Below are 15417 nucleotides of genomic sequence, written 5' to 3'. Positions count from 1 at the left end.
GCGAGTTCAGTTGACTTCTGCTCAACAGCTTGAGCAGAAGGATCTGAACCTTTCCCGTGGCCTGAAAAGGAATCCTCTGTGGTTACTAAGTCTCCCATTTCTGATCTTGGCAGTGTATTAGTGGAGTGAAGTCCTTGGGGTAGGGCTGACCAGAGTCAGCAAATAACAATACAAGATGACTGACCGGTTATCAGTTTCAGAGTAGGCAACCAATACTGTTTGCATGCACATCCCGTGAGATACTGGGAACCTGCTCATGCTTGAAAAAGGGCATGTTGTCTATTGGAAGTTCAGATTTCACTGGTGTGTCCTACATTCCTCGCACTGACCCTACCTTGGTGGCCCACTCTGATGCTGGGAGTGGAGGGACAGGAAGTCTGTGTGCCCTTTTCCTTGCCTGTGTCACCTGCAGCTGAGACTGGTTTGCTCTGCCAGACCTGTCCCCTACCCTCCAGCTGGCTGTGGGTCATGAGCAGCCGATGGCTGTGACCTTGAGCTGCCTGTCCGCCAAGGCAGCTCCATTCCCTGCACTGAGGGCTTTTACAAAGCCTGGCTCATAAGGCAAATCAGGGCAGTGATATTTTACAGCTGCTAGGAGCATTTGGTACTTAGACAAAGGGCTGTGGAGGCCGTGGAGGCCATGGAGGCCCATTTGTGGCTCTGCTCTCAAATGCAGAACACAACGCCTGTGTTATTTGTTGTGCTATTCCTCAGTTCCACTTTTATGCTAATAATACCTTGCACTCATGGTGTGCTTTAGATCTAGGACTCTCTGGGTGCTTTATTAACATAAAGCAGCATCACCTCCAAGCTTCTGGGTTACGTAACCCAACAGAGAGAGCTTTGGAGGCAGGCGGCGTGGCCCTTCCCAGAGGGGGCCTGGATGGAGGGGAGGACCAGCTGCGCTCACACCAGCTTGGTGCAGGCTCCCCACTCCTATTGGACCGTCGGCTTCTCAAGGACGAGGTCGGTGCTATCTCCTTCACTACCAAAATCGCAGCATGCACAGGGTCCTGAAATACAGCAGTGAACAGAAAATGTTCACTTAAATGAGTAAATGATGAGCACAGGGAAGCATCTGGGAGGAAACTGTGGGTTCCTCGCTTTTCCTGAGGTTCCGAGGGTGCGTCAGCCCCTGGGCCTAGAGTGTTCCTGTGTACAGGAGGGCCCTGGGCCAGGTTTCCGTCAGGTCAGGGAGGCCTGGGGAGGCTTGAGTGTTGGATGTCTTTCCCCCGCAGCAGGCATGAAATTGTTCAGCTCTCCCTGCCTCGGGGGTACTCAGGTGTGCCCTGAGCTCCAGGAGACTCACTTGACATCAGAACCTGCATTTGCTCTTTCCCTTCCCAACCCCTCTCCTGCTTTACTCAGGTTTTCCCAAGAACTCCTTCTGTGGAGTCCCTGTCACTAGGACCCACTGTCGGGGATGCCCTGCGGGCAGACGCCAACTCCAGGCAGACATTTGGTTCATGTTGCCAGTGACACTGTCTTTATGCACACCTTGAAGGACTTCCAGGAGAAAATCAACACCCACTACCCATCTAACTTTAGAGTGAGAAGTAGTAGGAGAAGAGAATCCATCAAGACTCTCTGTTGGGGCAAGAAGGTCATTTCAGCATGGACGCTGCCTGAAGAAAGGCATGGATCGCGCTGCCACTGGAGCTACAGACTCTTAGGCCCAAAGTGAGCCACCTTCAGAAAAACCTTTCGTAATCCAAGGGCTGAGACCCTGGGGGCTGCACGAAGGTTAGGACCCTGGAACCAAGATCGGAGGGGGCTCTCAGCTTCCACTTGCTCAGATGGACAGCAGGACCTGGTGCCCCTGGGCCCTGTCACATCTTGTTGGTTTATAATCTTTTCAGGGTTCAGGCTGATACCACTGTAACCTACTTCAGAAGGAGACATTTATTATTAACAGTGGTTTCACACTTCACTTTCTAGGGTACCTGCAGGTGATGCACTCTTACTTTAGCCTTTTTATAGTGCTTCATGGCAGAGCACAAGACCTTCTGGCTGACACCTCATAGATCATCAAAATGAAGACCTCTCAGCGATGGAAAAAAGTGGGGCGGGTGGGGTGGGAACAGCAACCTGGAGTGACTCAGATAGTGCCTGAGTTCACTGGTCTTCAGAGAGGGACCGTTTTCATTAGAGAATAAATGGTTCTTAGCATCAAGATGTCCCTGTTTCCCTGGAAACCCACAACAACTTGAAAAGAGCCATCTTCGGCAGCCAGGAAGCCAAGGGACACAGCCTGGCTCCCAGGTGGTGCAGCTGTGGGGTCACTGAGGCTGCCCACTCTCTTGGGTTGAGGCTGGGAGAGAGCTGGAGTTGGCCAGCCCTAAGAGACCTTCTCTCTCCAACACGGACCAAGTCATCCTGGCATTAGAATTTTTGCTGGCACTTTTTAAAAAAAATCATATCAGGAAGAAACATGTCTATTTTTTTTAACCAAGTTCTGCTTGAAGCCCCGCCTGGGCTGTGAGAGGCAACGTCTTCCTGTTCCTAGGTATGGAAGGGGGCACAAGAAGCCGTGGTCTTTGGGTTCTTTTTGCTCTCATGTCCTTGAGCTTGTCTCCCTCTCCCCACATGGCTGACTATGACAAATGGGAAGTTCCTTGCTGTCCCCTGATGTTTAATAGGTTATGCAGGCCAAACTCAACTGGCCACGAAGGGCAATTTTAGGGTCCTTAGTCCTAGAATCCCAGCATGTCTGAGGAGGATAAAGAGAATCACGGGAAGCAATTCTCAGAGAAGAGGAGAGAAACCAGACAGGGCACTCCTGCTTAGTAGACATAGGACCCTGTCAGAGTGCCTGCAGTCTGCTCTGGGGTGTCTGGGAGTCAGCCGTGTGTCATAGGCAATGTAAAACCCATCCATCTGCAAGGACCATCTTCCCTGTGTTCTTCTGTCAGCCATGTGACGGGAACCACCCACAGGACATTCATGTTATGCATCAAATACTTGCCTGTTGGTTTCCAAACCACACGTCCAATACAAGCAGAGCAACACAACCCAAGAGGAAATGGGCCTGGTGGGCACTGCGGCCCTGCTGCTGCTGCTGCTGGGCCTGTGAGCTTGGGGGTGGGCTCTGTGTACCAGGGGCAGGGAAGCAGCAGAGAAAATTAAAAAGGATCAGACAAATGACAGCTACCACCTCTTCACTAAGTCCTCCTTCGCACCCCCACTGACAATCTCCAGGGGTTGAAATCCTAAATGATAAAGCTGTGCCTGGTTGTACATGCTTGTAATCACAGTGCCTGGAAGGCTGAGGCAGGAGGATTGCTGTGAGTTCCAGGTCAGCCTGGGCTACAGAACAAGATCCTGTCTCAAAAGCAACAAAAAGCCCCAAAAGACAGAGCCTTTGAGCCGGCAGTCTCTGCTACATGTACGCGCACAGGATCCTTTATGAGAAGAAGGAAAAGCCCCTCAAAAGATTTCCGGAAAGATGGCAGAGTGGCAAGCAGCTGAGAAAGAGCCTCCTGCCCAGAGGCCCCGCCGCCTTCAGGATCCAGGCACCCTGCACCCCCTACCCCTGCCTCAAAGAGAAGATGCCACACCCCAAGGTTCCACTGTCACGGAAGCGGTAGTATCTCAGGGCCGCCACCCCAGCCTCTCTACCACCCTGGGAGCCTCAGGTCGGAGGAGCCCAAGTGCCTGTTCTAGTCCCCTGCACACCCAACACAAGTCCAAGAGGCATAGAACAAACCAGAAATTTCTGAAATGATGGCCACTGAAGTCAAGAAACAACTTCATGCTTGCATTGTTTGATTGGCTTTGCAGGCCTATGTCTGGTAGTCTGAGAATCTATTTAGAGGATAGCGGTGCACATTACAGTAACTGCGGATGATTTCCGACTGTCCTGTTTTTGAGATCCAATATTGTTCTCTTTGTTTTATTTCCTTTACAATAAAAAAAAAGGAAAGTAAAATCCCTCAAAGTGTGGCTTCATCCACCACAGAACCGCAGCCACGGTGCCAGGGCATCCAGGGTTTCTGCCCGCCACCTTCACAGTAGGGAGACACAGCAAGGCTCTGACACCCGGCTGGTTTGTGCGGGTGACCAGAGAGCACACACCGAGGCCTGCAGGTACCAGCTTCCATGGTTGTCGTGATAGTCATGCTGGCCTGGAGGGTTTGATGACAGAATGACCCTGTGAAGGTCATGTGAAGTCACCAGGACTGTGATCTGTCCTCTTCTGGGAACCTTGTCCCAGTTCTTATCTGCTCTTGCCCTTTTCTCCTGACCCTGCCTATCTACGCCCCCTCCACCCCTGCACACACTTCCCCCTCCTGTCCTTGTGGTTTCCCCCAGCCTGGCCACCCTTCCTCCTGCTGACTGAGCAGGCTGCGTCCTGGGCGGGGCCCAGGAGCTAAAGGGCGTTTCCTCTCACAGGGACCTGAGGGCTCCAGGCTGCCCGTGGGGATGCACTGAGTCCCAAGGGGAGCATGGGGCGTGGGGCTGGGAAAGAGGACTGGTTCCTAAGAACATGGCTGCGTTGGTGCTGGACTGGCTACGTAGCTGTGTGCATGTGTGTATTTGTGCGTGTGTGGGTGTGTGTGGGTGTGTGTGCATCCCGTTTATTAAAAGACAAAGTAAAACCGAGCCAGACTCCTGAGCAAAGCTCCCTCTCTCCTGAAATTGGTGGTAGCTGGGAGGGGGGGGGGGTGAACCCTAAGAAGCAGTGTAGTGTGGTGTCAGGGCATAGACAGCGTGGGACACATCTGTGATCCTGGGAGCCCCTGGGTCTCAAGTATTGTATGCAAATATGGGATGTCCCTCACCCTCTGCATCAGCGTTCAGTGATTGATACATAAAAAGCACTTGAACTTGTGTCTGGCTGTGTGCATGTTCCATACGTGTCAGCGGTCATGGTCCACCAACCTGACAAGGGCCAACTGCATGAGTAATACCTATGTGGTAGCCTCACACTTGAAGTCTTATTTTGCTGTTATAATGTTGAAATCCTTAATAATTTTGTCTTTTTCTGTGTTCTATCAGTGAAGGTTAGGAGATGATGGTCCACACATGGGAGCAGAATGTGGGCACCATGTGTGTCTTCTGCCCCCTCTTCCAGATGAGCATAAAATTTGGTCAGAGAAACTCAAAGTAAGAATGACTGACAGCTCCTGAGGGCCCAGAGGGGCCCAGCTTTCCAGGAACTGGACTTTGTCTCAAGTGTAGAAAGAGTGTCCTACACTCCGACCACAGCCACAGAGCCCCAGCACACATGACTTTCCCGGGTTAATCAGCCACATGCACTGGAAATAATGACACAGGAGGAAAGGGAAGGGCTGGGGATTTAGCTTAGTGGCTTAAGCGCCTGCCTGGCAAGCACAAGTCATGAGTTTGATCCCCAGAACCAAAAAAAAAAAGAAAAACAAACTGGTAGGAGTTACTCATACACCATCAGGTCTGTGGTTAGGAAGGAAAGGGTAAAACTGGGCAACCGTGATGTCTTAGTCTCTCTCCTGTCACTGAAATAAAATACTGATGCTTAAAGGAAGAAAGGTTGTTTTGGATTATGGTTCCAGAGGATTCAGTCCATGGTTGACAGATCCAGGGCAGAAGCAACATGGTGGAAGGATCCAGTGGAGGAAAGTTGCTCAACCCATAACAGCCAGAAGGGGTCAGTGGGTGTTAGAGATTAAAAACTGGTGGTCAATTTAATGCCAGCAGAATTAAATCACCATGATGCTGAGCACAGAGGTTCTACCTGAGAAAAGTTGCCAGCATAAATAGAGATGTGAAAACAAAGAGGAGAGGCATCGAGGCATTGAGGACTTGTGGGTTCTCCTATGAGTTGCTGTTTGAGCCTTTGGCTCTCCTGGAGAAGCTCTGGTCCTCCCGTTGAGCATTGTTTTCTGGCTCCAGAGAGGAAGACGTGTGCTGCTTGGTCTCCAGGATGAACTCATCACACTGCTTCCTAAAAGGTACTCGACTGTGCTTATTGTCAGAGGAGCTTGGGGCCTCCATGTTACTGAGGATGGCTGTGGTGCTTTTCAGGACAGCCCTGGTCTTGTTTTGAGCAGATTTCTTGGCTCCAGCATAGAACCCTTAACCTATCAGTACAGTTCCTTCATCCTGCTGGCATAGATTTTCTGGCTTCCACCACTGACCCTTGGGACTTCCCAGCACAGATCCATAAAACAGACTGGTGTGAGTCCTTCTGTGGGCTCTAGATCTCCAGCTGGACTCATGGGAGGCATTATCATGAGCCCTAGGTCTTCGTCTGGACTCATGTGGGACATTGCTGTGGGATTCAGGTCCTTGGCTAAATATTCTATCTTTGGTGTTGTGGGTAGATTTCCTGCACTTTGTGTTAACTCTGAGTGACCATCATAAAATAATATTATAGATCCATGTCCTGATTCTAATTGTTCTCACAACCTCTGATGACAACAGTGGGGTAAGGAGGCCTCCTTCCAGGTCACACCCCACTGAGCACCTCCCACCAGGCCCCACCTCCTCACAAACTCATCCACGGAGCCCACAGATGGGCACAGCATCCCATGATGCAGGCGCCTTTAAATTCCTACCTCTGAGCATAGGGAACTTTAGGGGACGTTTCGTATCCAAACCAGGATACATGTTGTCTTTGCCTTTCATTTCTGGACCGTTCAGCTGTGAGATGAAAGTAAAGTGAGTTGATGGAATGTATACACATTAGGAGTGAAGCAGGAACTTGGTTTTGCTCTTGTGGGAGTGAAATATACAGACCTGCACTGGCTCGAAATACAAATCATGTCATTTTGGAGATTCCATACCCAAGTCCAACACTGTTGTTTGTATATTCAAAATTGAGGTTGCATACTACAAAGGAAAACAGTAAAATTCACACTGATAATTTAAATTATGTATTTATCTATTTATATAGACTTGGAACAGCATTGTATAGCAAACAAAAAACTGACAAGGACAGATCCCAGAAGAATGGAACCAGCTTCACAGTTTAGGACTTTTAGCTATTTTTACTCACTGTCTTTGAACAAGAGGCCCCACGTCTTATTTTGCACCAGCCCTGATGTTTAAGGCACAAAGAGAACTGTTGGGGTGTCTTCAGCTGGGGCCTACTTCCTTTGGGCTCTTAATCTCCCAAAGAGTCCTTCAAGGCCCCTGTGGTGGCCTGCAAATGCTCTGTCACTAGCTGAGAAAATGACAGGAGCCCCCCCTGAGCCCTCAGTCCATGTTTGCTGAATTTCAGGCTGACAGGAAGCCCCAGCCAGAGGGAAGGGAGGGAGGAAGCCGAAGACCCTAACCCTGCCGTGGGCACTGGTGGCCGGAGTGTCAGCCCAGGGCCAGCCTGGTTTCTTGGGTGAATGGCAGGAGGGGAGCACGGGTTGCCATTTTTCTTTCCTGGATCAAAATCAGACAAATCTCCTGTTTGGCTTACCAGGCACTAAGTGGATAAGCCTGTGAATGTCAGTGCAAATTACAAGGCTGGCCTCCTGTCATCAGCCTTGTGCTGCTTCTTGTCACTTTAATGCAAAGAGACAGCAGAGCTGATAACAAGCCAGAAGGGTGGGGGATGGCTGTGTCAGGGACAGGGTAAACCATGCTGGAGAGGCCGATTGGAGACGGCAAAACCTCACAGTGATGCTTTTCCTTGATCACCTGTTTAAGGGCATTGGATACCTGGATAAGGCCTCCTGTATAGCCATAAAACTGAGCAGTTACATCCTCCATCCACCCCCCACCCATCCACCCACACGTGCAGCTGCCCACCCACCCACCCAGCCATCAGCTTCTCTTCATCTGTGAACCTCCTTGGAACCCTAGAACCTAAGAGGTTTGTGGGTCTCCTTATACTGCTCATAATCACTTTCCACACGTTTTCAAGTTAAAGTTTGAAGAATTCTTAGGGGAAAACTTCTCTCTTCCAAATGAAAAGCAAAGGCTTTGGAGATTTTTTTGTTTTGTCAGAAACAGCCTAGCACGGTGTCTGCCTGGCAAGCATGAGGTCCTGAGTTCAATTCCCAGTTCCAAAAACAAAAACAATAACAAAACAGCCCAGCGAGTGCTTAAGAGCTCTGTTTGTTCTCTATTAAATTTCATTTTCTAGACTGGTGGGTGAATGCTACTGTCTGAGACCCCTCAGCAGAGACATAAGATCCCTGATGGTGGAGGGATGCCGCGCGCTCTGCACACCCAGACTGGAGCATGCCCATCTGTCTTGGAGTCAGGCAGGTCAGCTTGCAAAGATATGCAGCCCCACTCCACCCTTCACCCACACGGAACAGTGGAGGAACTGGCACGGCCCAGACATGGGAATCCAGACATCTCCAGAGCTGTGCTTGCAGTTCTTTATGCCTGTATTTTGGCCTGAAAGGCCGTGCTGAAAGAAGGACTCAGAGAATAACTCCCTGGGGAGCACCCCTGTACCCTCTCTTTTTGCTCCCTCTCCTAGAAGATGCCCTGCCTGCCCTTGGATGCCATCCGCCTCTCCTGGGCGTGGGATCTGGCTTCCTGGACACATTGGGCAGGATAAGTTAAGCGAGGTAACTAACACCCCACAGGATGGGCTAGGAGAAGAGAGGTGGGAGCAGATAACACCCCCTTCCGTCGTCCTGCAGACCACCTTGTCCTCACCTCTTCTTACAACTTTCCAGCGAAGTCCCCATGCTAGGTGAGGAAGCAGCCATGTGCCCCGTCCCTGCTTGTGGTGAGCCCAGGCATCCCACTCATGCATGATTGCTTCTCCTGCCTCAGTTTCTCTTTTTCCCTCCTTGCCTCCCTCGCCCTGGCTGGCACCTTCTGAGCAGTTATGTGAATGCCAGTCTTTGTTCAGGTCCTGCTTGCTGGGGGACCTGCACCAAGACAGTGAGCACTGGCACAGCACCCTGCATTGCCCGCAGGTGCTTGTAGGGGTGCTGGTGAAGAAGCCTGGAACACCCACTCAGAAATGCAGAGACGAGCCCTGAGAGCATTCAGGCTGGCACTGGTGGAGCAGGCATGAAATGCTGGAAATGGGACTAAAAAAAATGGTGAGAAAAGAGGAAAAGAGGGGGAGCAGAGAGGAAAAGGGAGCATCCAGAGGTCTCCCCAGGGCTTCCACACCTTGAGAGTTTGAGGGTCAACCCCACCCATTGAATTTGGCCCCAAGCTTGCAAAGATTTCTAGTTTGAAGACTTAGCTTATAGCATGCATTCATGTTTTCTTTGTGGCAGAAGTAAAGAGTGGGGGTGATAAGTGTTGTGTGCTGGTGTGTCAGTATCTGCTGCTGTGTAACAAACTGTTCTGCAAACCACTGGTTGAAGCAACTATCAGTGACTTCTCACGATGTCTCTGGGCTACGTGTTTGGGAGTGTTTTGATGAGGTGGTGCCCTGTAGGTTTCTCAAAAGATCAAAAGATCAAGACCCTCAGGTCTTGGCTGGGGCTGACCCAGAGCTGGAGGTCCTGTTTGCAGACGGCTCACTCGAAGGACTGCAGGCAGGAGCTCTTGTTAACTTCCTTTGGGGACCCTCCCAGGGCAGCTGGAGAGTTCTCAGAATGTGGGAGATAGTGTCCTCTGGAACAGGAGCCATGGTCCCCCTGCAACTTAGCCCAGCTCTCTGCCCTGCTTATCACCCCGAAAGCCTTCATTTGATGTAGGCTTACATGGGGATAGGACCCCAGCAGGGGAACAAGTTCGGGGAGGAGACCGGACCCCATGCAGCTGGGATAACCCGGAGGTACCGGCTTCGACACCCTTCTGTGGTAGCTGGAAACCCAAAGGTCAGACAGGTTATGCAACCTGCTCCTAGCTGTTCAGTGACTCATCTGTTCATAACCCATAACCCAGCACTCAGCAGCCCGAAAAAGAAAGCCCATCTACGAGGTCAGAAGAGAACTGGACGCCAAGGTCAACCCACATCGCTGTGCTGCTGAAGATAAAGGGGAGGGTGAGCTTTAAATAGTGAATCCACCGCAAAGCTGAATACAAGAGCCCTGTCACTCATTCCAAGGGTATTCATGGAGTGCTTGGCCCCAACCTGGCTCTGGGCTGGGCCCTGGCACGGAGGGAAGGAGACCGTGATTCTGCCCACCTGGTCCGAACCCCAGTGGGGAAGCGGATGTGAGTGGTAGATTTCCACCCACAGTGGGGACTGCCAGGGGAAAGGAGGAGGGGTGAAGCCCCATGATCAAGAGCATAGAAAAAAAAAAAGAGCATAGAACACTGGGTTCTGCTGCCAGCTAGGCTTCTCCAAAGATGTGTTGATCCAATTATCACCTGACAGCCTGCAAGTGTTCCAGCACCTACCAGATAACGATGTCTGTTCACGATTTGTTTTTTTTCAGATATTGTATTTCCCACCTCCAGAAGTTCTGTTTGAATTTTCTTTTGTGTCTTGTGTTTCTCTCTTAATTGAGTTCATGTTTCCTTGAACATCCTTAAGTACGTTTATTTATGAGCTCTTTTAGAGCCATCCCGCCGCCCTTGTCTTCCAGTTTCATCATCTCTGTCATTTCTGGGCCTTTTTCCACATTTCACCCCCACCCCAGCTCTGAGCCAGGGGTCCCTGCAGCTTGCACACCTGGAACTTGTCACCTGGATGCCAGGCAATGGGAACTGTCGTGTTGGGTGTTGGATTTTGTTTTATTCTTTTAAAGAGGCCTGAGCTTTGGTCTGGCCCTGGATTACTCAGAAACAGTTTGATCCTGGCAGGGCTCAGTCTAAGGCTTTGCCATGAGAAGCACACTGAGTCCCTGCTTCTTCAGCACTGTCAGGGAGGTGATGCCTGTCTGAAGCCGTTGCCCATGCAGCACCAGGTCTTTTCAGGTCGCTGGCAAGAACACCATTATTCCAGATCCTGTACAGATGCTGGGATGCTTCTCTCCTTTTTTCAGGTGTCTTTTCCCAGCCTCGAGGAATTTCTTTACATACAGAGATCAAAGATGAGGTTTTTACCCTGCGGGCACCAGAACTCTGCCTGTAGAACGGCTTCTCAGGTGCTCTCCTGAAAACCTTGCCTCTCAGAAATTTGAATTCTGGGCCTCAACTCTGCAGGCTCCCCAGGCTTCCTGTGGGCACTCTGGGTGGCGAGCTGATGCCTTTGCAGGGCTAACTTTGTGTCCTTTTCTGGCCAATCTCAATCTTGCTTGGACTGTCCCTGTTGAAAACTGTTGTTTCATATGCTTGTCTGGTTTCTAGGCTGTTTAAGGGTATCGATTCATTCCTATAGCTGTACAATGGTGTGTTTTTTCTTTTTTAGCAACTGTAAACAGCTTTATCCAAGTGTAACTGATACACTACACTACACATGTTTGATGTGTAAAATTAGGTTTTGACATATGTGTGCATACAGGAAACCATCATGAAATTCAAGACAACAAACATATCCCCCACCCCCCAGATTCTTCATGCCCTTTCATAATCCTCCCTAACCCCCCTCCCCCGCCAGCTGCCTGGACCATATTTACTTATTAATCACTTATATTTGGGTGGTGTCCATGCTTTGGTTATTGCACATGAAGCACCGAAGTCTTTATGGACGTTTGCTTATTCCCAGGCAAACACCTAGGTAGGCGGGGCTGGGCCAGATGGTGGGTGTACACGGGTAATTTCCAAGGAACCTAACCTGCCCAACTTCTCCAGTGGGATCTGTCTTCAAGCTAGTTTTTATTTGTTTGTGTTTAGATCCATGTGGCTGTGTGGTAAATCCATGAGATATTTAGATGCAAATGTTCAACACCATTTATTCCAAAGCAATAAAGACACAGTGCCAAGGGTCATGCCGATAAGCACAGGGCCACCCTGGTCTGATGGGGAAATTCGGACAGCAGTGGGAAAAGAGTCACGACCTTTGGACTTTTTGTGTGGAGGTATTTAAATGAAAATGAAAGTGGATTTATTATTTGGGGACAGTTCATCCTTTTCTGGTGATTTTTTTTTTTTGAAACTATGAGATGTTGGAGAACTTGGGACAGAGCTGATTTTGATCTATGTCCTTGATGTTTGGACTTTGAAGCTCCTGTCCGTGAATAAATTCTGCCTTTGTTCCACCTTTCCCTGCTGAACAATGCCAGGAAACGGGAAGGAAATGTCCTGCAGGGCTAAGTAGCTTTCTTTTGATCCACATACCGATCAAGCTTCCAACTCCACAAGCCACGAGAGGATGAGGAATCACAGACACCCTGTACCATGTGGAACTGAATGGGCCGCTCAGAGCAGTCCACTCCCAATGCCCTCTTCTGCTCCCCAGTGCCCAGCACACAAGGGTCCTCTCCGTGGAGAATCCTTGAGGCAGCCAGCAATCCCTGCCTGCTATGATGAGTATCTCACACAGCCCAAGATTTCTCACACTTGGAGATGTAATGACTGAGGCCCTCGAACACCACATTACGCCACGGACTGGGGTGGTAGCTGTGTGGAATGGGGTGGGGGTGCTAATTTGCTCTGCAGCCTACGCATCACCCTGGGGATACAGAATGAACCAGAGACCACAGGGTCTGCAGGTGCTGCCGTGCCTGACCTAAGGAAAAACGGCACAGAGGCCATGGAGGAGGTGGCAGCTCCTCTGGCAGTGGCAGCCCCTCCCTTAGGAACAACTGATCCCCAGACTGTGGCTGGTGCAGCTCAAGGCACAGCTGGAAGAAACCTTCAACAGAACCTTCCTGCCCAGACCCAGAACCTTCCCCGAGAGGAGTGAGGAACAGCCTCAGCACCGTTCCGCTTTAGCTGTGGCTAGGATGGGGTCCCTGCTGTCATTTCTAGTTTCCCATCACTAGGTTTGGGCTTTTTTTGTCAGCAACTGTGTTCTTATTGGGTGGAGTTCTCCTCTTGCCTCCTACCCTCAGGCAGGATTTGGGGAGTGGGCTTGCAGAGAGCTGTCACAGGCACAGGGTCACCCTGGCACGGGCCACGCCCTGTCCTCGGCTGGGGTCAGAAGCCACACTAACAGCCTGTGGCCAAGCCCTGTTGCTGGGCTCACTGGGCTCCTGGTCACTGCAGCCCCCTGGTGAATACAGATGAAGCATGAGAGCCCGATTGGGAGAGAAGTCAGAGTGGACAGCAGACCGGAGAGAAGGGCCGACCTCACCCCGCCTTCCGCTTCTCCCACTAAGGCCCAGAGCCTACTCCTGTGGCCTCCACCTCCCACGGCGCTGGTCCCCTGGAGAATAAACGGTCGGTTGGTACCATGGCCTCTGCGCCCTGGGTACTGTAGCAGAGTGAGTGTGGTTGTCATGGCAGCAAGCAACATTTTCACTATCATCCCCAGCCAGTCCCTCCCCTGGGAGATGCCTCCCAGGACTCTCGCCTTTCCTGGCTTCTGCTCCTTGCCTTTGGGGAGGGCTGTTTCTCCCCTGTCTTCAGTAAGGGGGAATTTCAGATGGGCTGGGGGCCAGAGGGTTTTGAGGGAGATGAGCCAGCTAGGTGGAAGGCAAAGCGTGTGTTGGGGGAGGTTGGAAAGGTCGTCACTGGGGACAGAACCAGCCCCTGCACGTGGGGGAAGGTGGGCTCCTCGGGGTGCCCCTGCACCAGGCTTGTCTCTGAGAGGCCTGGGTGGCAGCTTCCACCCTTCCCTGGACCGCTAGGGTGCAAGGTCCATGCTCCATCACTGCCCCTGTGCCCTGGGCTTGTCAGTGATTTGCTGCTGAGTGAAGACACACGGGAATAAACATGGAAACACTGTTTAAAGAAGTTATTGCAAGGGGCTGGGGATTTAGCTCAGGGGCATAAGTGCCTGCCTTGCAAGCGCACCATCACTCCCAGGTACTTCAGCGGCTGGAAAGATCCCAGTGCAGAGCTTGTTCCCTGTGCCACCTGCTCTCCGATGACAAATACACTCATGGACCTGTGGGCATGGCCTTCCAGGCCGGCCTGGCATCCCATGTCACTTCGTTTCCTTGGCAGAATAGCCTGGCTGCACCCACAGGCCATCACTCGGGTCCCACACCTCGGCTATGGTGTCACCACCACCTGCCTAAGCAGGCATCACAGAGCCCCGGTGGCTGGCACAGCATCAAGAGGGAGCTGGGGTGACTCAGAGAAGAGCGTGTGTGGCGGAACTGGCGAGAGCTCACCAACCTGCTGACCTCAGGCCCTCCCTCCCCCCATGCTGTCTGTAGATGCTGGCAAGGAGCCCTTTCTCTAGGGAGCACAAAGGGCACCAAGAGAGGAAGGAGATGCTCCGGGGGACGCTGGCCATGCAGGAAGCCTATGGGAGTCTATGATGACTCCCACCCCAGCCACATGACATCCAAAGCAGGACAAATCAGAGCCCAGGACCTATCTAATGACGTCCTCACGTCTCGCTGCATCCCATCACAACCCTGTACCAAAGTTTATATCATTCTTGAGGGAGCAGTCAGGGCTGGGGGAAACAGGACAACTAACTGGGCAGAATGAAAAACCCACAGCTAAGGGGTCAAGGGAGGTGGGTCCTAAAAAGAAAGGACATGCACAGAACACAGACCCGGGGCCAGGGATTTAGCTCAGTGACTTAAGCACCTGCCAGAACACAGACCCACATCGACCTCAGGCTTGTAACTGAGCACTGTGGACAAATCAAAAAAGTGCTACTTTCATCCTTCATTTGAATCTGGTGCTGTTCACAGGCCCAATCAGAAATGCTCCTTTCTATTTTTATTTGCATATTGGCATTGCTGATCAAAAGGTACTTCCTGATCACTTACATATGGTAGGAAACCCAGTGAGTTTTTCAGCAGGGCAGGGTACACACACCTGACATCAAGTGGAGTTGGAGGGGACGACTGTCCATTGCCTCATTCGCGTGAGAGGGAAGCCAACCCAGGGGTTTTGATACAAAAGCTCCCTTCTCCTGTCCTCAAGGTCACTGCGAGGCTGCCACCCAGCTGCCCTCACTCTGCACAGCGAACTTCTTTTCCACCTTCACTTGTGCCCTTCCCTGTGGGTCTCGTCCACTTCTCTGTTTAGGACACCAAGACCCTGGAAGAAGCCCTCCTGTTGGGACCTTCCCTGCAGCACCACGTCACACCCATCTTCCAGATAAGGAAATAGAAACACAGAAGTGCAGTCACTTGCTTCGGGTCACCAGCAGGCCAGAGCTGTGGTGACAGTCCCTGCAGTTGTTGGGCATGACACATATCTCTCTTGGACTCAGCACAGTGGACAGGGGGCTCTAAGACCTTCCACAGCTCCGTGCAGAGAAAGCTGGGGGCTGCACAGGAGTCACGTCTGGCCAAGGCTTGAGAAGCTGGGGCTCTCTCAGGAGAGCACCTTGGAGAAGGGGCCTGCGGTGCACCCAGGATCTCAGAGAGCTGAGGCCTCTGGCTGCGAAGCCTGAAGCACATTTGCTCTGTTACCTAAGATTGTTTGGAAATGTCAAAGGCTTGATTTAGGTCGGTCCAGATGTTCGCCAAGGCTCCAGCTGACAAAGGAAGATTGGTTTTTAAAAACCGGCTACGAACATACTTTCCTCCTGTAGTTCCGCTGGGCTGCATCCAGGGCCCCACC

The sequence above is a fragment of the Cavia porcellus genome, unplaced genomic scaffold (assembly GCF_034190915.1).
Source record: "Cavia porcellus strain 051 isolate PalLab524CR breed Dunkin Hartley unplaced genomic scaffold, mCavPor4.1 scaffold_14, whole genome shotgun sequence".
NCBI lineage: Eukaryota > Metazoa > Chordata > Mammalia > Rodentia > Caviidae > Cavia > Cavia porcellus.
The sequence above is the reverse complement of the archived record's forward strand: the minus strand, read 5'-3'. Positions refer to the sequence as shown.